This window comes from Athene cunicularia, assembly GCF_003259725.1.
Source record: "Athene cunicularia isolate RWA chromosome 2 unlocalized genomic scaffold, athCun1 chr2_part1, whole genome shotgun sequence".
Lineage (NCBI taxonomy): Eukaryota > Metazoa > Chordata > Aves > Strigiformes > Strigidae > Athene > Athene cunicularia.
In genome coordinates this window covers 32,172,949-32,195,324 of record NW_020799095.1, presented here as the reverse complement: position 1 = coordinate 32,195,324, position 22,376 = coordinate 32,172,949, and the positions used below count along the sequence as shown (strand labels likewise).

Sequence of the window (22,376 nt, the reverse complement as noted above, 5' to 3'; positions counted from 1 at the left end):
TCCTTTCCTTTCCTTTCCTTTCCTTTCCTTTCCTTTCCTTTCCTTTCCTTTCCTTTCCTTTCCTTTCCTTTCCTTTCCTTTCCTTTCCTTTCCTTTCCTTTCCTTTCCTTTCCTTTCCTTTCCTTTCCTTTCCTTTCCTTTCCTTTCCTTTCCTTTCCTTTCCTTTCCTTTCCTTTCCTTTCCTTTCCTTTCCTTTCCTTTCCTTTCCTTTCCTTTCCTTTCCTTTCCTTTCCTTTCCTTTCCTTTCCTTTCCTTTCCTTTCCTTTCCTTTCCTTTCCTTTCCTTTCCTTTCCTTTCCTTTCCTTTCCTTTCCTTTCCTTTCCTTTCCTTTCCTTTCCTTTCCTTTCCTTTCCTTTCCTTTCCTTTCCTTTCCTTTCCTTTCCTTTCCTTTCCTTTCCTTTCCTTTCCTTTCCTTTCCTTTCCTTTCCTTTCCTTTCCTTTCCTTTCCTTTCCTTTCCTTTCCTTTCCTTTCCTTTCCTTTCCTTTCCTTTCCTTTCCTTTCCTTTCCTTTCCTTTCCTTTCCTTTCCTTTCCTTTCCTTTCCTTTCCTTTCCTTTCCTTTCCTTTCCTTTCCTTTCCTTTCCTTTCCTTTCCTTTCCTTTCCTTTCCTTTCCTTTCCTTTCCTTTCCTTTTCCCTCTTTCCAGCATTAGTCTAGTCTTTTTATCAGCTGAAATGATCTGCTTTAACCAGTCTGCCAACACAGGGCATTGCTCCTGGCAGGTGTATTGTAGTATATATTGGAGACTATAAATCATTTTGTCATTTTCAGACAGTTGTTAACTATCTGCTTACATGGGAGACAACACTGTACAATAACATCTAATGCTACTGCTTCTCAACATCATACAAACTGGGTGTACAATTACAGGCTAAGATTACATCAACACAAATACATTCTTTAAAACATTTTGCTTGCATTTTAAATGTATGTCCATAAGGAACAAACAAACAAAAAAGCCACAAAACTTCTCTTTTGCTTACCCTTCATGTAATACAGACAGTGGTTTGCACTCAATTTGAATCTCTCATCCCCCTGAAAAGGCTTAAGTTCTGCAATAAGTTCTACACATGACAATGTGGTCCATGGAAAAGAATAATGCTGGGATGTTGTCGCTGCATAAATTCCACAGTCCTATTGATATTAGAGATGAATTTCACAGAAGTTTGGAGAATTCACTCTCTAGTTTCTTGCTAATGAGTTAAATTTATGAAATCTTCGGAAAAATGACCTTTAAACAATTTATGAGAACCTAAGACACTTTAGATGCAATAAAAATAATTTCATGACAATGCTTCTCCCAGCTCCACATTCTGTTAGTGTTGTTATGGTTACAGAGTCAAGACTTTAGAATTTAGGAGAGTCTGGAATTAAGGATTCACATGCAATTTCAATTCAAACCCTCATGCATGCGTGTTCAGGCACAGTATTTAATTGGAAGATCACAAACGCCCCCTGCACTTGCCTCCCAAGTGAAAAAAACCACCTAATTCTGGTATTCAGCTTTACAACAAGATTATTATCATGGCATACAGTCGAGGTAATTCACAGTGCCTAATAAAACCCAGAAAAAAACCTATTGTTATTATGAATAGCTAAATCATCTCTTCTGTCACCAGTGTTCAAGCCTTCAAACTTCAGCACTTAAGACTTCTCTATTAGTTGACATGAATAGAAATTTGAAGTGCAAATACATTCTTGAAACTTTTATTAAGGAGAATAGGTAGGTCTAAATCTTATTTATTTGCCTAAATTTGATAGAAGAGTTTATTTCAACTGTTATACTTGGCACTTTGATAAAGCAAAATCTTTCCCATTGTCTTTAGTGCACCACATATTGCTAATAATATATGGTGAACTATTGCTAATGATAGAAGAAGTTTTAACAGCATTCCAGTATCCATTCAATAAAGTCTTGGTTGCAGTCAAGGAATATGCAGTACAGATGAAGAACAGGGCACTATTCCACTGATGTTATTCCACTGTGCAGTAAATCACTGTTCTTGTACAACTCAGAGCAGTCTTTATGCTCCTTTAGCGTGTACCACCAGACAGAACAAAAACCTAGTTAACCTGCATTGCTGGTCAACAGACCTAACAGACAGAGGTAGCATCAAAAAATCTGTGAGGTCAAACAATCCTCCTGTGTTCTGTTTTTCTACTGATTATTTTATGTCAACAGTTGGGATAAGGTGGCAGGGAGCCATGACAAACATTCCATATTAATAAGGGACACATTTACATTTTGTAAAGGCACAGGACCAAGACTTTTATATAAGCTGAAGTCAGCTTTTATATAGCTGAAAAACTGATTTCATTAACTCACTTCTCCGAATGCAAGGACATTGTAATGTTTCATTTATTTGGAATAAAAAGTGTGATTTTTTTTCTGCATGTTTCCTAACAGCTAATTTTTTTACTACTCTTGAAACAGCCTGTTACAAATCTGGTGCAATGCCCTGCCTTTATTCTTCCACATCATATAGCTGAAAATCAACACAAGATATCTTAATTTCACAAAGAATTAGAGTAAGAAATGTACCACATTACTGCACATCAATTACTCTTATAGTAAATTATATTTATAGTAAATAAATTAATCATATATTATAACAAAGCATGACATATTCTGAAATGTGTTTTCAAATATCACCTGAGTTAGCCAACTGTGTGATAGGTAAAAGGAGACTGAACTTATTTGCACATGACAGTATTCTATTTTCTGAATGAGCTTAGACATTGATGTTTTCTAATTCTTTTTTTTTTTTCTAGTTTTTCTTACTAGAGGATTTTCTCATAGCAGTTCCTTTGAATCTGTTAATGTAAAACCAAGAATAGATCAAAGTTTTATCCTCCTTTTCATGATGTACTTGATGACCTGCTGTTTTACAGCTTGCCAGTTTTGTAATCTAAAATTTTCCTGCCCATTCTTGTGTCCTTTTTCTTGTCTTGGGAAGTACTCTTAGAGTTCAGTAGTCTATGGTACATTTTTTCTCTCTCCAAAACTTGTACAGTATAAATTTCTGGTTATATTGTGATATTAACCAAAACTCACCATCAGGATTGATGGTATGTCTGGACCTGGACTACTAAATCCCAGAGGATATAGTGTGGGCACCAAGGATATGCAGAGAGCCATGAAAATAGTGACAAGCTAATGCAAAGCTATCTTGTTGGCCATTCTTGACATTTTATCACAGGACATATGATGCTTGTTTTCATAAAGAAAATTTGAGAATCTCAGCCTGTTTCTTTCCAAATGTAAATATGTGGATAGATTGCATGTTTGTTTTCAGCTTTATGTTAAGTTCCTTTAACTGGCATGATTAGCTTTTGTTGAACCCCCTGACAGAGGAAGCAGCTTGCTCTTTTCCCAGGAAACTACTGAGCAGCCAGAGAAGAGCTGGGAAAAAGAGCAGATACCAAAGATGAAATCAGGATCGACAGGACAGGGAGACAGAGCACAGAGCTGCCAGCTTGAGGATCAAATAAAGAAGACTGAGAAACAACTGAAAGGAGAGACACTGACCCTCAGAGACAAAGGGATGGTTCCTCGGGACCAGAGGAGAAGGAGCAGAGCTTGCAGCCACTCGGAAAGTGTCTGAGTTAACTGCAACAAGCTGGGAAGAAAGGACACATCTGTGAGGACAAGTAGGCAAGGGGACAGTTGTGAGTAAATGCTTTTATTTCTACTCTATTGTTCCCAGTCACACTGAGTTTTCTCAATTCAAATAATATTCTAATTCAGATTCCAGTAAAACCTGGCTCTTGGTTTAAAGGCCTTTTTGTGTTTAGTCTGGGCACATCCACTTTTAAGATAGAGCACGTTGCAAGTACATCTTATGGGATAAAAACAGCACAATATTATTAGGAAAAAAAATTTTAAAAGCCAAATGTTTTTTTCTTAGCCTGGGTTTGACCTTAGACTAGGTCAGAAAATATTGCAACCTTGGCAGCCACAAAATTAGTCTCCTTTTGGGGTCCCTATCTTGTGGATGTGACAATACAGTAAAACTTCCAGTAAAAAACACTGACCCAGGTGTTTTTTGTGTCTGCATCTGTTGGTGTTTTCCCACACACAAGTACAAGCTGAGACATGCAGCTGCTAGGAAGTGACAGGAATCTGAACCTGCCTCTGCTTGGCTGAAAAGGAGGCAGACTAGAGGAAAACATCCTGCATGGTGGGCTTTGTCTGTGAGCCCATGGTTGGGAACTGCTTTTGTAAATATATCTTTAAAGCACATAGACACTCTTCAGCTACAAATTATAGTACAAGTGATAAAAAAAAAAAATTTTCTTTATTATCTCATTTATTTCTTTATTGAAGATTTTAATATATTGAAATATTACATTGTATATAGGTGATTATTAGCAATTTTAATAAAAAGATGTTTTTATAACAGTGGATTTAATAATGCCTACTTTCCTATGTGTTCATGTCCATTCACATTCTCAATAACGTCACTTTTCTCATGCCCTCATGATTTTGTCCATCTTTGGCCTATTTCTTTCAGATCTTCTCTACAATAGTCTCAGCTCTCTCACAGGAGCGTATACTGATGGACAAAAGTTAGCACCGTGCCATGAGACAAGTGTGTGATGATTTGTTGGTTAATACATGCAGGGCAAAGAGGATGGATAACTACTGAGGTCATACTGCCATTTTGCCTTATTTTGGAGAGAGCAGAGGACTACAAATTAGGTTTTCATGTCTTTCTATAGTACACATTTTTTCCAAAATATTCTAGGGTTATCACATCTTAGACATTGGTCAAAATTGACTGACTAAATATGGATTTGTGTGGAAACAGTCATGGACTGACAAATAGAATAGCAGTACAGCTATACTAACTTTATTTCCTTCATGTACCAGGATAAAAAAGAAAAAGTTTTAAATTAAATAAATTAAATAAATTAATAATAATAATAATAATTAATAATAATGATAATAATAATAATAAAGTTTTAAAATACAGAATTTCATGCTTCTGTTTGTAACTGACTCCAATGTCCATTAAGACTTGTATGTCCCAATAATGTTCTCAGACATACCTTTTCTCATGAGTCATTCTGGCTGAGTAGACTAAGGGAAGCCACACCAGTTATTTACTATAAATTCCAGAGAGCAGATCTGCACAAGAGCTGTATCTTGATGAAGAGCACAAGAGGAAATCTTGATGAACAGACACGCTTCTAGCATAGGCAGCCACCCAGCATACACTGTGGCATGAATAACCAGTGCCCAGAATTTTGGTGAGCAAATCTCCTCTCCCTCTCCTTTCTTGAGCAAATTTTGGCTCAGACCTCAAGTACATGGTACATCGTACATATGACTGAGGGCCCTGCCATCTTTACCCCCAGCCTTTTAATGAACTCTAAAATGACTGGACAAATAGAATGCCAAAACATGAACTCTAATCTTAGATATATTAAAATAAACAATTATTGTCTAATGTCTAATTATTTGTTTCTCACCTGCTTATAATAATTAGGAATTATAAGGGGTTATGGTACTTAAGGAACAAAATTTTGGGATGCTGTACAGCACTTCTTAAAGTTTGATTCATAAATATATTTGTAATACTTTATGAACATATAGATTTTCTTCTTTAAGCAGTTAAAGTTATGGCAGACTTCTATTACAAGGAATTCTATTCAGGACCTTTTGCTCAAATAGCCATGAGAGAAAGGAATGTTTGTAATCCTCTTTTACATTCAAAGACTTAATGTGAAGGTCAGTGGTTAGGTGAGGATATAATCATAAAAACTGGAGCAGTTAGGATTTCTGAAGATGGAAGAGTAATGGTGCTGTCTATTGTCTACCCATAATAGGTTGCAGATTATAGTATTTTCTGAGCCTCTTTTCTTGATTTGGTTTGGTCTTCCAATAAAAATATATCTTTCTTGATACTTTATGATTTGGACAGATGGTAAACACCCCAGAACTGGTTTGTATGATATTTCTACAAAGGATCTTGCTAAGAAAAAAAAGTGTGAAGGCAAAGCAAACTCACCAACCAAAAACAAAATAATGAGTTGTTCTAAATACAAATGAAAAATAATACCTGTGTCACTGGTTTCACATAATAGATACTTGGTTAGTATTACTTTAGAAGAAAAGATATTACATGCTAGATCTGAAGAAATCTCAATATCAAGAAACTAAGGCTTCAGCAAAATAAGACAAAGAATAAAACCAAATTAGTTATGTTAAGAGTCATGAGAAAACCCCTAGAATTTTAAATTTGGGAAATCCTTTCATAAGGATTTTTCAAAAATTACAACTGCCAATCAAACACAGAATGTGTACTTGAAGGACAGGGCTTTGTCACAAACTTCAAATCAGAGTATGAAAAAAATCAAGGTCAAGTCGTGTCTTTAAGTACTTTATCATATACTGCTCAATACCATGATGAAATTGTTTCATTGCTCAACAGACCAGCACCTTATTTCTCATCACTTAAAAGTTTAACTCTGTGAATGACTGTTTAGCAAAAAATTCAAAATTAAGAGGAAAAATAAAGTCCAGGGTTTCATTAAAAACAGTATCTTCAAGTCTAGCACAAACCCATTTAAAGTTCTATTTCAAAGTAATTCCTTTTGATAAGACATGAACAAAATCCTGCCCAATGTGGCTGGATTTTTCACTTTATACTTCCAGATGGAGACAAGAACATTTACATCAGCAGAATAATTGGTTCAGTTATTAATAAGGTGTTACTACTGTGAACTTCTTTTAGTGCTCAAGAATGAAGCTAGAAATATAAAATCTATGGAGCCAAAGTACTGGCAAGAGTGGAAACAGAATTTGTTGCAGGTGTGTACAAATTGTAGAACTTGTATGGGCATCAGCACAAATTGAAGGATTTACTCATTTTTGTAAACTGAGTACAGATTATTATTTTTTTTTTTCCATTGAAAAGTTGCTAGTATCTCAGACTATCCTCAGTCTTTTCTTGAAGGGTTAAGGGTTAACATAAGATCAACACTTGGTGTTCATGCACTTGGTGTTGTGAATAACCCTTTATATGAATCTATTTACTTTTGAGGTGTTTTTGTTTTGTTTTGTTTTGTTTTCCTGAGCATTTAATGCTGTTTTGGTGCATGTCCCTAAGCAGTTCCATTCCAGCTCTTCTTTTACTTCTTCCTCAAGAAAGAAACTCTGAAAACTTACTTTCCATGAGGATTCAATAAAACCAGTCTTCCTGTTGCTCTGGTCACCCACACAGCAAAAAGGAAGTTAAACTGTTTGCTGACATATCTCTTATGGTTTGGGTCTGAGCCTTTGCTCTTGAGCCTGCTGCCAGAAGTTTGACTTGCACAGACAATACTTTGTGGGTGGTGACTTCACTGGGAATCAAGAGCCAAGAATTGGAGAAATGTCCTGTGTGCCATATCTGTGGTGATTAGTAAAGCATTACTGGATCCACACTTTTAAAGTTACAGCAGATGTGCTTATTTTGTGGTAAACATGCAGTGGAAGAAAGTAATTCTCTGGCCCCTAAACCCCAGCTTAGTTAATCATAAGGAAGGTTAGCAAATGCAGTATTTTTCTCATGACATTTCATAAACACAGGGTTTCAAAATGAATGTGGATGGAAAGGCCAATAATCCTTCCATCCCTTGTGATCTGCACAGAATTGTGGTTTGCCTGAACTGGCTGAAAAATCAGGGTAATTATTTGGAAAGATTGGCACTATTTAGAGAGCCTGCATATCTGTATCAATTCCTATCTTACCCTTGCATTCTTTGGAAAGCACAGATGAATCTTGATACATTCATTGCTGACAGATATGTATCCTAGATCCAGATGTGGAATTTCTATGAATACTGATATTTCCCCTACAAGGAATTTAGTTCACAGTCATCTCTAAGAGAGCAGAAATGGAGTCATAAACCAAGGTTTACATAGAAGTAAGTAGAAATTAAAATATTGATTGCTGTTTAGCCTAAGGATACCTGATTCACTCCTGCATATGCTATGTGACATTATGAACATAAAGGTGAAAGCCTCAGTTAAAGCTGAGCAGTGGTTCAGGTAGAATAAGCCATTCCAGTTCTGCTTTAGTACATTATTGAAAAGAATGTTTATGGAATATTCTTAACTAGAGTCTGGTACTACATTACTAAGATCCAGCAGAGTTTATTCCTCAAACTGATATATATATCATTGCCTTACTCTGGCACTAGTCTTCCAGAAGCCTCAGCAACATTAAAAATTAAATAGCAAAAGTGTGCTGTTTATTAATTTGGTTTTCAGCTTTTTGAAATAAGCACATAAGAAAATCCAAGTGTTCTGCAAGAACTCATATTATGCTTCCACATTTTTAGAACAGTATTGTTTTTTTCAGAAGCTGTTTTACTGGCTTCTCAGGGTACTCAAAAGTCTCTAGAGCATGTAGAACCTTAACATTTCTTTATGTACTTAAAATTTACTATTGCAGTTCCTTTGTTTATTATTATATCTGGGCCCTGTTTCATCAAGGTAAACAAAACTCCAAGGAGTGTTTCTCATGAAGAGCTTGAAACAAGTACATGAAAAGGGCTGGAGGAGAGGGAGCACTGTTATAAGCTCATTACTGATAAAGAAGTCAGAAAGAGAGGTGAACTTTATGAATACTTAAGTAATAGTGCATCAAAAACCCTCTTGAAAGTAGGTAGGATATGGGCTTTTAAATTGTTTGTGTGCTATGGAAAATCTTATTTTAGGGGAGCTACACATACTGAGCTCAGAAATCCTCAATTCCAGACTTGTACTTTATTCTCAGGACTAGTTTTATACCCTCTCAGAAGCAGAATGAATGGATGGGCACATTAAGTGCTCAGTTGCTCAAGCACTTTTGTCTGTGGCCTTAGAAGTTTTACTTCAAAAATTTGTGTTTTAAAGGTCCAGCCATCTTTCCTGACAGGCTTCATAAATCTGTGCCTGAAACTGCTGCTTGAACTGACCTAAAAATAACAACAGCAAAAAAAAATTTCCATGTGGGTTTTTTGTTGCGGAAGAGTGAAATTAGTCATGAGGAATTCACACCCTGGCACTACTCTGAATACTTAGCTTCAATAATTTTTTAAACCGCTAAACAAAAGAAGTGTTTTACAATTTTTCTGTGCTTCCTGTTTCACTGATGCTACACCAGAATACAAGCCCCACATAAGAGTCTTTTGACAACTTTTGTATTTTAATAACATTAGAAAGGAGACTATTCTGGTATACTGGGTGAAAATACTTTGTAATGAGGACATACTTCATTCACAATAAGGAAAATTATATGTTGAAAAAGTACTCCATCTCCTGAGAACATCTTCCCTTCATCATGTAACATATATATGTTACTGATGTGTTTGTACAGTGACAGGCCAGGCTTGTATTGAGAACAATAGTGAATCTTGACTGGATACTTCCATAAAATTCATAACCAAAAACCCCAGAAAGGTGCAATCTAAGAACGAAGACAAGTATTCTTCCTTTCTAAATATTCCAGAGATTTTGGCTAGGTCAGGTGGGATATTTTCCCTCAAAAATAACTTTGTGGAAACTTTTCTTACTAGACAGCATTTTGCAGAATATTTTGCTAGAAATTCTGCTTTTCAACAGAAAACTTTAAAGTGTTTGGAATTCTAGTGAAAAAATGACTCCTTGTCTTGAGAATTTGAGCAAGAATAACACTCTTCTCATTTTCATTAGCATGTCCTTGGGGGAAGGAGGTGAAAAGAGAAAAAGGGATCAATCTTCTAACTAGATTTTAATTCCATTTTGTAATATTCGACAAAGTCTAAGCAAATTAGAATTTACAGAATAAGGGTAAAATCTGCCTGCCTTCTTAGGAAATAATAATATTATATCCCTAGTCTCCTATAAATTGCCTGCAACTTTTTCTTCTCCTAGTTCCAAATAGAAAGAAAAAGATACAAACGAATGTCTTTAGCCCATTGCATTAACAAAGGTTTTGACTGAGGGTTTTTGTTTGGTTGGGTGGGTTTTTCCTCTCTCTCTCTCCAGCCCCCCCCACCCCACCCCCCTCCCCCAAAGACCTTATGAGCAATAAATTACTTTCTTGAGCCAGCCTGAAAAAGGGGAAAGTTTTCTTTTTGGTTACTATTGCAGCACATGTGTGCTTCCGAAATACCAGCAGGGCTTTGAATGTTGCAGTCTAGCCTGCCTTAACAAAAGAATTTTACAGTTCACTGCTGTGCATTTTTTGGGAATACTTGTACATTCTTCACAGTCATAAGAAAAAATATTCAAATAAAGATGGCCTTGAAAATTTACCAAAGTATTTGTTCCAGCCTTTACATGCCATTACCAGCTGTGAAGACTTCATACTGCCAGAACAAAATAGGTTATTAAAAAAAAAAGGCTAGAGATTGAAAATGAAAAAGTTGTCAAAGAAGCTCAGATGGCAAAGGCAAGATGATAATACTATGCTTTGATTATCTGGATTTATAAGGAAGCATATGCTTAATTCCTTCCTCTGTTCAGTCCTTGTTTCATGCACATTTAGAAAGACGTTATTTTGAAAGAGACTCCTGCTTTCTGTTCAGTAAATATCGAGTTTTGTCTAATCGTGCTCTAAACTTTGACAAGGAAGAGGAGACCTTTTAAAACATAAACAATCTATTGCTATTGTTGTGTTCTTGGTAGGGGACAGGTTATACTGTCCATATTACACCCTGGAGTAACATCCAGTATTTGAAATGTATTCAAATTATACTTGCTAAATGAGGAATCATAGATGGAGTGGGAATAAAATGTGAAGGTTTTGAAGGCAGGGTCATTAATTAACATCTGATGTAGTACGAAAGAAGCAGCAGAGATGCAAAAAGGAGAACAATATGATCAAAGCAATGGTTAGAAGAATCCTCTCTGCATCTGCTTTCTGAGCAACATCATCTTAAAAAACTTGCAGTCATCCAAGCAAGGAGGCAAAATGCTGCAGTAACTGAGATACATGAAGATGACAGCTTGGGCAAGAACCTTTGTTATATGTGATGGGCAAGAACACATCTTAAAATGAAAAATCGAGAAAGAATGTGTGAGGTACAGATGCAACATGCCTGTGGGTATTACGGGAAGTTCAGAGTGTAGAATTGTAGAGTAGCTCAGGATGATTAAGGAAAAGGTTTTCTGGAGGACTTTTCCACAAGAATAAAATTCAGGTGACATTGACCTTGTAGTTGGTATAATCTGCATAGAAAAAGCTGATTAGATCTTCACCATCTTTTTTATATATACAGTGGTTCTGCTATATAAAATATATATATATAAAAATAAAATACGGTAAGGTCCATTGTTGGGGTCACATTATGACACCTATGAAAGTCTTACTCTGGCCTTACTATATATTTTAATGACAATATAAATAAATATAGAATTTTAGAAAGCTAAGGAAGAGCAATTTGATAATTTATCAGTTTCTATATTATATTTAAATACACAGTTGTCTTGTATATTCCCACCTTGAAACATGTGCTTACAGTTCTGTAGCAGTATTTTTGTAGGTCAGAATAAAGCATCAGGTATGTGAGCATCTGTGCTTACAGTGACTTGTAACTTGTCTGTAGTAACAGCATGCTGAAAAGTGTTCTAAAGGCACAAAGTATTAGAAAGATAGCTGTAGAAGCATTATATCTATTTGTGTATATAAATATAGATAGAAAAGCTAAATGAAATATACTTACTACACTGGTATAATGTAGTTTGTGTTATTGGTTACACAGCTGTATGCACATTTTTAGATTACTATCTTATGATTCATGAGAAAATAATTCTTAGCTACTTACGCTAAGTAAAACATTCTCAGTCTGTGGTTTTTGCTGATCTTATTATAGAAAACATACTGATAAACTTTACTAATATTGTGAGGGAAGCCCTGACAAATGAAGAAAAATTTGATATCTATTAAACCACTAGAAATAAAATAATGAATAGCTGCTGTGCAGCCTCAAGACTTATGCTGCCAAATCACCTCACCTTCACCTCTAGAAGCAAAAGTAATGGGAGGATAAGCTCTGTGGATTTCTATGACTATATAAACACAGTATTTTCCATATACTAAAATATTAAACAAGATTTAGGAGATTGTTCTTCCATTTTCCTAAGTCCCAAACAAATTCTACATTAATAAAGTATTAATTTGCAAAAGGGATAAAGAAAAACAAAGCAAATAAAAGCTTTTTTCCACCTATTGAAGGCATTAATAATGGGTGGTTACAAAACTTCTGCTGGTCTAATTTTTATTTTTTTTTATTAGACTACAATACAAATCAAACCATGCACTTTAATTCATCTGATAAAAATCAAAGGTTTGCAAGAGTACCTAAAATCTGAAAATAAAGTTACCAGAGGAGCATTAGCTATTTATAAACTAGAATTCTGCTCTGTGAAAAACAAGGGTTAGGATATTCAGCTCTATGTAACACTGCTTAAAAAATGCTTTGTTCAGCTCCTAGTCATGCAAAGCTGCACTATCATTAGCTTGTGTAGGAAACTCAAGCATGCAAGGACTGCATAATACAGGCTCCATTTAACTGTAAGTAGTTATCCTGTTAGCTTCATTTTACAACCCTAAGCAATTTTTTTTTTTTATTCACACAACTTTTGCCACCAAACTCAGTTGAGCAGGCATTTCATCAGTGGAAAATATAATAGTTAATAAGGATAAATGGCAAAAGGATTAAAGTACAAAATTGAAAAGTTCTAAGTGGAAACAAGGAAACTCATGAAGCTATAAAAATTATTTTCTAATATGCTAAGTTAATGACCCAGAGTTTACAGACATTTAATGTTAGAATTTAGACAAGCCTTACCATACAATCTCACCTAGCGCTTACGTTAAAGAAACCATCATCTCATATTTTTGGCTCCAATACTGTTTTCTTTACCAACAAAGACACGATGACGATTAGCTTAGGTGCAGTGCATGTTTTTATACACAGTTAATACCTGAAATTCATCCAAGGAATTTCAACAGCTTCAAAGGTGCCCTAAGTATGAATAGAACTTGAGATAAAAATGGAGAAGCCAGTTTGGGCTGGTTGACAATCCTTCCTCATTAACCAGAGAGAGAATCACCACAGTTTTGGTTTCCATGTGGCTGCACAGAGCATATTTCCAAGTTCACATATATCTTAGAATCCAATAGAAACTTTATAAAAAATACTTCTATACATTGAAAATATGACTCGCAGACCAGATTCAGACAAAATTATTTTATCTTAAATGTACAGGTATTTTTCCCTAAAGGATATACAAAAGTCTCTGTTGGAATAGCACACAGCTACTGCTTCCTACTTAGAGATTCAGCCTAGTACCTGATTAGCGCAATAGCAAATGTGAAAAGATCCTTCCAAGCACTGACAAAAATCCTCTATGTTTGTATGTATGTTTACAATTAAAATGTATGGAGCTTTACAGATCAGTCAATGCTGCAAATGTTGACAAGAACAGTTCAAAAGTTCTTAGTTTAGTAGAACTTGCCAATTTTAAGCAATCCCTTAGCCACCTAGGAACAGCACAAAGGATATAATTCTTGGACACTTAAATTCACACTGGCTGAACAAGAGGGAAAATTGAAAACGTGCAAGATCGCTTGAGGACATTGTGACACCAGGGTGTCTGGTGGGTCAGACTGTGTAGGCCGCATATCAGGATGTAGTTAGTAGAGAATAGAAAATACATGTCTTTCCTACACAATTTACACAATAACACAGATTCTCAAATACAGATCTCCACCATCCCCATCCTTCCGCCTTCCTGAGCACACACTTATCTGCATCTCAATGTTCCTCACTGTAGTGCAAGTTCAAAACTCTTATCAACATGCTTGATGGTATATATTAATTTTTCCAAAAGTCTCCCTTACAACTTTTATGATACATTTTGCACTGTATTAGATATACCCAACCAATAGCCTCCAGATATTTCCTACAGAGAGGGCTCCAGTGGTGAGCTGATTCTAGACAGTGAAGTTTTGATATGCAGACGTGCAGATGACATCACAGGGTATGAGAATACTGGCTTTCACACCAATTACTCTCTCTTATTTAAATCTAGGAGGAGTGAGTCTGAAGGAAGATCATTACTCAAACTAAGTAAGACAATCTGAACTTGTATTATTTTTTATTTCATATAATTCAAAAGATATACAGTAATTATGTGCCAATAAATAGACATACCCAAAGATATTTTTAAATTTCTGTGGACAGAAGACAACCATGTGAATGTGAAGGAAAGGGGGCTGTAGCACAAGAATCTTTGCAACCCTTGTGCTTATACTTCCTTCACTGGTATGTAATTCTTCAATTGTTCCCTATTTTTCTCTCTTTTGAAAAGTATTTATTATTTTAAAACTATTCTTTCCTGTTTTGAACAAAAGAGAACAAAAAATGTTGTGATTTAAAGCTTTTCATCTTTGTATCCTGCTCTTCAGCATCTGGAGTTCGTAGGAGTAACCCTTCAGGGAACCCTCCATACTTTGGCAAGCTTCCAATATCCAAGATTAATTAACATTCTCCCATATAAAAATCTCATATTGTAACTCAACAAGCATCCCCTCCTACAGATACACTTCCCAGATCCTAAGCTTGTCCCTACTGTAGACAAACCTATCTCCTGAATTATAATGTAATAATGCTTATAGTTCTGGAGTATAAGTCATTCTGGGGTAAAGGTGCACTGCACTTAGTAATAATAAAAATCTCACTGTGGTTTTCTACACCTTGTAGTTATCTCATTTCACTTTGACTCTTTTTAAAGAGTGAATTGAAAATCAAAATAGAAATATAGGATATTTGAGTTCTTGAATGTTTTTAGCATCTTAAGCACTACTGATACTAAATTCTGTAGGGAGAGGAAACACAACTGAGGAGAAATTTTTTCCCATAAGCATTCTTATATGCCCAAGTCATTTTCACTGTATCTGCTAAATTATACTTATTTGTCTACACCTTTCTTGATAAGAATATAGTATCTTCAGATCGATTTTTTTGATCAAACTCTAAATCTAATTCTCATTCTGATCTTAAAAGTTGCAGTGAGCTTGATAATATACTAAATTCACCTTTTAAAATGAAACATGCAGTTACTTTTGTTCTGAAAACTGTCAGCTCCTCTCAACTCCAAAATCTTGCAAGAAAAGGTTGTACAAAATGTTCATCAGGCTCTTTGATTTAGAAGTTGTCCCAGAAATTCCTTGCTGATTTTCTATACAGGTAAAAACCTCCCCACTCAGCAAACATATCATAAAGAGACAACTTGAAAATATCTAGGTCACAGTTTACTTTCTGGCATGACCAATGGGCTATATCTAAATTACGTCCTTCCATTATGAGTGCTATTCAGATTCTATCAATGTGTCATTCAAGAGAGACTTTTTCTGTTTGTCAGAGTAATATTTCACCCCAGGAAGACAGAAGAAGACTATAAGCTACTTTGCTCATTTCCACTTTTACAAGTATCCTGAGCTGTAGTTTTTTGTACAAAAAAAGATCGAAACTAAGAGTTAAAGTGAGAAAGTCTAATTTACATTTGAATCAGGTGCTAGAGATTTCTCAAGAACATGATCAGAAACAGTTGTTGTGAAACCAAGCTTTGGGTCTGTTCAGTCATATTTGTTTAATTGAATAAACCCTCTGCTCTCTTTACGTGCAGTCAAACTTTAGCATTCACATTGAGACCACCCTGTTTTTGTTTTAGAATAAAGAAACTGAAGAAGACAGATTCCTTCTGAAATCATTAGATTCAGCAATAAACCAAATTCAGACCACTCACAAGTGAGCCTCACAGGATGTTGCTGCCTCATTGGAGATGGCAGCAAACTGCCCTATATATTCGATTATAAATGTTTGGGGTTTTTTTCATCATTTCTAGGAGTTGCGAACTGCATGAAGCAGCTGGGTCTGGTGTGATAAGGAGCTGACCTCAGGATTATACTATTATCTGCAAAGAGGATGAAAAAGAGCAAAGGTCGAAGTAACTGCTTCTAAATAGAAAAAGATAGCCAGTATATCCACTTGTAAAGAAATAATAATTTGCTCAATGGAAAGGTTCTCACTAGGTGAAACTGTTTTGGCCAAATGTATTTACTTAGAAGTCACTTGATACAAGAGGGGAAAATATATTTTTAAAAGTTTGTAGACACATTTGGCATATTTCTTTCCTTAAAGAGGATCAGTATTTTCTGAATTTTCATATATGAAAAATTCAATGGATTTTTTTTTTTCCCAGTTTATTTATGTTGTGAAATGATTACTGAAAGACCTGCAGGTAGGTGACCAGCATTAAAATCAAAAGCTCTTTCATTTCAACTATTACAAAATAGACCAAATAAGTAAGATTTATGAATCTATGTTTCTGTCACATTGCACCACAATGCTTAGTGTTTGGGGGTGGGGGAAGAAACAAACAAAAATGCATGCAGGTCATATGAAATATACCATGACCTGAAGGAAAATCAGTACTCTGGTCCTCCACAGCAGCAGCCTTCTAACATTATCGTTTGGGTATCCTGAAGATAGATAAGGAGTCACCATCTGAGTTGACTAAATGCCACAGCCAGATTCAGTGGAAAACAAAATACCTCAATAGAGAGATCCAGACTGTTGAATGAAATATGCAGTTTGCACAGAGAAGTAATAGCATAGGTCCAGGGAACACTAAAATACAGTGTAAAAGTTTCAGAAATACTTCAGGCTCTAAAGAAAGAAAAATTATACCTAGATTATGTATATGATGATACTTGTATGCTAGTTGTCTTTCTAGTACAGGGAAAAAGAATGAAAAACATTAATCATTAATACTTGAATACATAAAATGCCACAAACTTCTAGGTGAGCTCAATTGACCATTTCATGGCAAAAAAAAAACCACAAAAGGTGGAAATATGACAAATTTATTTAAAAAGTAAAATTATTGAGAAAAAATAGTCACTATTCAATTGTTTTAGAAAAAAAAAAGACTCCAGCATCAGCAAGCATGGATGCAATTTTATTGCGAGACAGTTCTGTCTTGTTGCGTATACTTGTGTTTATGTAGCTCTGATTGCTGTTTTTTTATGAAATGGAATCAAAAGGCTACTGAAGAGTTCAATTTCCTCTGATGCTTAATGTTCTCTTATCTCATACACATTCTTAATGACAGCATGTTTGCCTTTTTTGGAAAAGGCTATGATGTTAGAAATATGAAAAGCCAAAAAGCAACAGCACTATTGTATAAGTAACAAGTATCTTGATTACATGAAACTTTTCTGAATAAGAAAGGATAAAGAGTAAACAGAAAATAAGATATGAAATAGGGAGTTTTCTGTAAGAAAACCTTTAAAAGTGCATTTCTATCAATATTTACTCTCACATTTACTCTATAGTAAATGTAGTATATTTACTCTCACAACAAGCTGTGTCTCATTTATTCTAGAAAATAGACATATTAATTTTTTTTTCCCATTCTCAGTTTTACTCAGCTCGGGCAACCTGAATTTTATTTGCCTTGGCATCCCTTTTCAAATGGCACTTGAATAATGGGACAATATGAAAAAAACTCCTCTTTGCAAGCTATGTATGTTTGTATAGAGGTGTCCATGTAAGAATATGCCTTTGTCTTCATTGCCCAGAAGTCAAATCTTAACATAACATTCCTTTTAAATATCTTATATTTTTGACTACTCATCGTGGTTTTTGTTGTTATTCATGGTTACATCCTTGTTCCATTCCCCCTCTATCTACAATAGCTTTTGCATGACTACCTCGTTCTTGGGTAGATTTATAGGTTCTATATAGCTTTATCAATTTGCTTCAATAAATCTAAAAGATTGTTTAGTAAATCTAAAAGAAAATTTTTAGCAAGCAAGTGAAATCAGCACAAATTTGCTTTTCTTTAACAGTTTAAATAATCTGCAGTGATTCAGCAACTGCTACATCCGCAATTCTCCCTGCAACTGAGGTGGGAATCTCTAAGAGCATCAGGACAAACAGCTGAAATGGAAACTACTGTCTTCTCCCATTGAAAACTCTCTTTATTCATGAACTGGATGTGTCTATCTTGTCAGTCTCTAGGCTTTGTACTTCTATCAAATCGCAGGCCAGATGCTTCCAAGCATTTTATTTTCTTAGGTGGGAATACTACGATCATCCCATTTGCATGACATACTGCGTGATATTAAAGCAATCTCACCTCTTTTAGTTTTTAAACATAACTATCACCATCACTCCTCAAAAATCCAGTAAAACAGTACATGTAAGAGTACATCCAAAAGCAAACATGTTTAGAAAAGAACCTACTACAATCCTCACTGGAAGACATTGCCCAGAGAGGATGTGGAGTTTCTATTCTCTGCCACATATAAAACTTGACTGGAAAAGGTATTGGACAGGTCTACTGTAGAATTATTTAAGGTTGCATGCCACCAAAGGGCTTCTCATAAAAAATGTATTGTGCTCACAGAAGTTGGTATTTTGAAGACAAAGTTGGATTGTGAGAAAATGTCTCAAGAACCAAAAAAGTAACTTTCACAAAAAAATTTTGTAGAATGCTATTTGCTATTGTACCACTGGGGATAAAATACTTTATTTTCACATTGAACCAGACCATTTGTGGTTAAAATAATGATCTCATTTTAAAAATGAGGAGGAGAGAAGTGAAAATTAGAGGAACAAATAGTCTGTAGCTTTTCTAAGGAGAGTAAGCAAAAATCCCCTCCTCTGAATGAATTATTACCCTGTAAAATCATTATTTTCTAAAACATAAAAAGGAAAGTAATATTTTTCACTTTTATCACATAAAGCAAACAAACAAAATAATTCAGTTTCCATACTTTGGGCCAAATCAGTGTAGATACACAACTACAAAGATAACCTTAATTAATTATCTATGTATAATGACTCTTTGAAATGATAATCTCCACAGCTCAGTTAGCTAGATGGTACATATTCAATGTAATTTAAAAACTGTTTAGTGAAGATGTATTTCTAATTTATAACAAGATTGTTTAATTACAGGCCAGTGAATGTAATATTTTCTGCTTAAGGATAGAGTCTTCTTACAGTTCAGAAATTCATAAAAGCACTGTTATTATACTCTTCAGTATTAGTCAGTGCAAGTACTTTGAAATTTGATATATTACATGTAAAGAGTTTGTATAAAATAAAAGGAAAGACAAGCACTCTATTATGTTTATTATATATGAGTTTTAGTACATTTTAAATGTTAATGTATTGTATTAATCTTGTCTAGCTGCTATGAGAGTTAAAATTATATATTATCAGTCTGGTAAAATATTTTTTTTCTGTTCTCAGGAGGTTTTTTTCAGCACTAGTTACAATCTTTAAAGCCTCACCCTTACACTTCAGTGTGTTACAAACACACATTTCCCAGCTTGCCTGTTCTCATCAATATTATTTTCCTATGTTTCCAGAGGTCTGTGGTCTCATTAAAAAAAAAACAAAAAACAAAACAAACAAACCAAACCAAACCAAACCAAACAAACAAAAAAACACAGAAAAAAAAACACTGGACAAGCAATTGGAGAAAGTACACATATAATCAAAAGAATAATTTTAAAATTAGACTATTGAAATTGCAAAATTTCTAGCCAAATTGCTCAAATTATCATGATTTGCATGTCCAGCCACCATAGCTGATTGCCAGTGCTAGCCACTTGGCTGCACATCCACTACAGAAGGGAACTCAGTCAGGATATGTGGGAGTCGCATTTTGTGAAACAAAAGTGGCCATAACATTTCAGACTAAAATGTCATCTAGTCTGGCAGCCAAAGAGGATACCCAAGAAGTGTTAAGAACAAGATAAACATATTTGATATGTGCCCCAAGTACTGTCCTGACCAAATAGAAGAAGCAAATATAAATGGCTTTCAAACCTAATTGAGAAGAAAATACAAGAGAGGATCAGGACAGCCATCAAGCCATGTTTCATTCAAGTAGGAAGTTAACCATCACCTGCAAAACACTGTTGCTCTGTTCACAAACTCTCACTAAGAACATCCACCACCATATCAACAGTCACATTCTCAAATGCTGTGGCCTCTCACTGATGTTCCAACAATCATTACGCACTGGCTAAGAATAGCTGTTTTCAGTAGCAGAAATGACAGCAGCCTGATATACCAACCCTGTTACCCACTCCAATACATACGGAAAATTTATCTAGGCTTGTATCCACTGTTATCTTTTCCACTTGGTCTACAGATATCTCTTCATAGAGGAATGTCAGTGCTCACCGTCCACCTTCTACTGATCCCTCTTAGTTACATACTGATGACAGAAATTCGTGTTGATGTCCTGAGTATTCATTTTATATATCTAAGCAACAATAGCACACACATATAAAAACATACAGCATCAAAGAAATTTAGAAGTGCTAAATGTATAAAATCTACTATCAACTTTCAGTCTCTTCAAATCGATTTCTTTTCTGTTAACAGCTACTGCAAATTCACTCTGTTCCCATGATAACATATTAAACTACTTGGAGGAGTCTATACAATTAACTACTTCAACCACATGACATTAAAAACACAGAAAAACTCACCTCCTATCAACAACAGAAATGTTTTCCAGAGACTGATTTTTTTTTTTTTTTCTATCAAAACACCTCAAACTAAGGTGAGCAGCAATTTCTGTTTTTATAGGAGCATGATGGAACTTTGAAACAAAGGAAGCTTTGAGACCTGTACAGGATTTTTTTGTTAAACCAACATTCTCAGAGAGGCCAAAGACATTTTACATTCCACACTCAGGTTTTGTTTTATAGAAACTAGAACACAAGCATCTGGAGGAAGATTGGAATCCATTGTGTAAAAAAAAATAGCAATGAAAGTATACGTTAACAAATTTTCCCCCTGTCTACTGTGGCACTGAAGAGTATTAGTCAAACTCAGTTACTTTTAGGATCACTGTAATCTCCACACAATTATCTCTGGGTATCTAGGAAGACCTCCTTTGCCACTTCTGTGACTGGGCAGTATCTCTACTCTACTCTTTTCAGGGGTCTCCTTGCTGTCTGGCAGGCTTCCTGCATTTTTATGCCTTCTACTTTTTCTCCCGAGACCTACCCTGCAGTCTATAAGATCAGTAGCTCTCAAGAGAAGATATCTCCACCTATATCTATTGTCCTTTTGGAAATTTAAGATAAGAACTGAGAGCAAACAGTTAAAAAAATAGGGTTTTTTCCATGTTTTTCTAGGGTTTAATTTTTTTTTTCATAGGAAATGCAAACAGGGATAATTCTACATTTTTTATCCTTTAAGGTACATTTTATTCTTTTATTTTTTTCCATTATATTGACATGTGCGATTTTCAAAAATCTTACAGAAGTTTATCTTAGAAATGGCTGAGTTGCCTGTTATTTGTATGTATCTGTAATTTCTTCAAAATATTATAAAGCCTTAAATAGTACTGATTATTCTGTTTCTTGTCCATTTGTTGTTCTCTAATCACATCCCTTACAGGCAGAATTTTCAGAAAGACTTCCACTATTGAAACATGAACTACTTTTCTAGTATTCTTGAATAGAGATGACCAATTTCCCCAACAGAAGCACATGGTGCTCCTGGAGTTATGTTAGCCCATCAATTAGGTCATTTTAATTTCTGTGCCTTTGTTCCAATTACCTATGCATTGAATCAGAATTCAATATCATGCTTCTTACTGAATGCTTAGGGAAAGTATCCAATTTACTATTTTACTATTCCAACTATCTAATTTCTGTGTATAAAGAACACTTTCTAATGTGGTTTCCTTTCATTTGCAAGTCCTAACATAAGTCGATTTTTTATCCTTAAAATATGAATTACTCCCCTAGTACTTTGTCCCTAAAAGCAATTTTCTTGTTGACCACTGGTTTAATCTATCAATTGTAAATTCCCTGACTATTCCTAATACCTTTATTTTATGCTGGTTATCCATTCCATTTCATCTGCTACCTTTCTCTGTGGCTTTTGTCCCCTTTCTCTCTGCCCGTGTCCCAAGACATTTCAAAACAGCCACCTTAATGAAATTCCAAGCTTCTTGCAGAGACTATTATCTATTCTTAAAATAGAGGAGATTCTTCGGAAAATCTGCAGGTAATTAACCATATTTTCTCTATATGGTTATATATATTCTCAAAGTACTCTATATGAGTGCCTGGATTTTCTGAGTATGTTATTTATTCACATTTCTTCAGCCAGTAAAGAATAAACCTGTCTTGAAAGATACAAACTCTGCAGTAACTGAAAATTTTAATGTGAGTTTCCTGGAGAATAGGAGACATATCTCTAATGTGTCGTCTTGACTAAGATAGATATTCTGATAAATCAATCACTTCTTTAGTAATTCTGTGAACTCTTTGGCCAGATCCACGGACAAAAGTATGATGATGTATAATTT

At 35.0% G+C, this 22,376-nt stretch overlaps 1 protein-coding gene across 1 annotated transcript in view; it reads right to left on the bottom strand.

Moving 5' to 3' along the window:
• The window catches only part of MALRD1 (MAM and LDL receptor class A domain containing 1), a 287,732-nt gene that overhangs the window by 27,303 nt on the left and 238,053 nt on the right, over window positions 1-22,376 (bottom strand). The window lies entirely within an intron of this gene.